This window comes from Dioscorea cayenensis, chromosome 20, assembly GCF_009730915.1.
Source record: "Dioscorea cayenensis subsp. rotundata cultivar TDr96_F1 chromosome 20, TDr96_F1_v2_PseudoChromosome.rev07_lg8_w22 25.fasta, whole genome shotgun sequence".
In the NCBI taxonomy this organism is placed as follows: domain Eukaryota; kingdom Viridiplantae; phylum Streptophyta; class Magnoliopsida; order Dioscoreales; family Dioscoreaceae; genus Dioscorea; species Dioscorea cayenensis.
The window spans coordinates 17983285-17984237 of NC_052490.1; the positions used below are offsets into that span (position 1 = coordinate 17983285).

The 953-nt window shown below is 42.2% G+C and overlaps 1 non-coding gene across 1 annotated transcript; it reads right to left on the minus strand.

Annotated features, from left to right (window-relative positions):
- Positions 1-847: 847 nt before the first annotated feature.
- Positions 848-953, minus strand: LOC120252434. Its single transcript, XR_005533963.1, has one exon. It is a non-coding gene; the product is annotated as a small nucleolar RNA R71 (small nucleolar RNA).

Sequence of the window (953 nt, forward strand, 5' to 3'; positions counted from 1 at the left end):
AACAACAACCCTGTTTTAGTTAATTAAATAGTGACCCCCAAAAAGAAGTAATAGTATATCTCGGGCTTTGGAATATGACCCTCTTGTGCTCGCACAAGAGGTTATTACTTGATGACCCATGTACTTGCGGCTGGGGAGTCACGTGCTAGCTTTTTAGCTTGTTGCGTGATGACTTATCAAGTTTTTGGCGTTATTGCCGGGGACATCCGAGAATACTAGGAAAACTATTGGCTCATTGATTTAATCAAAAACCGCCGTTCTTGCTTTTGTTCTTCAACTACTGTATATATTGGTTATTTTATCTTTCTCTTTTCTTTTGTAACGCACCACGTGTATGACTCGTGCAAACCCCACCGGGCTTGTAGAACCAAACGAAGAGATCCAGCGAGTCATACATTGAAAATCAAAGGGGGTTCAGGAAGGAGCATCTTCATGATCTGCTAAGGTTGAAGAAAGATAGTCTATTGCTATGGAAGACGAAAGGCGAACCCTATCCGATTATGAGCGACCTCAATTTACTGGTGGCGAATTCAGTGTTCAAGCCCCCACTATCAGTGCAAGAAACTTTGACTTGGCTTAACCAATTGGCATGATATAGAACATCGGGCAATTTGATGGATTGGCTGATGATGACCCAAATGAACATCTATTTCGGTTCCTCCAAATGTGCTTGATTTTCAAGGTTAATGGGCTGTCGGATGATGCTGTGCGACTTCACCTTTTCCCATTTAGTTTGAGGGGTGCAGCTTATATATGGCTCACATTGCTTGCCCCGGGCTCAATCAAGAAATAGGAAAAAATGGTTAGTAAATTTCTTGGGAGGTATTTTCCTCCCAGTAAAGCTGTAAGATTGAGGCAAGAGATTTCAGTATTTTTCCAAAGGGACTCGGAAACACTTTTTGAAGCTCATGAGAGGTTCAAGGACCTCCTATGGTGATGCCCCATCATAGTTT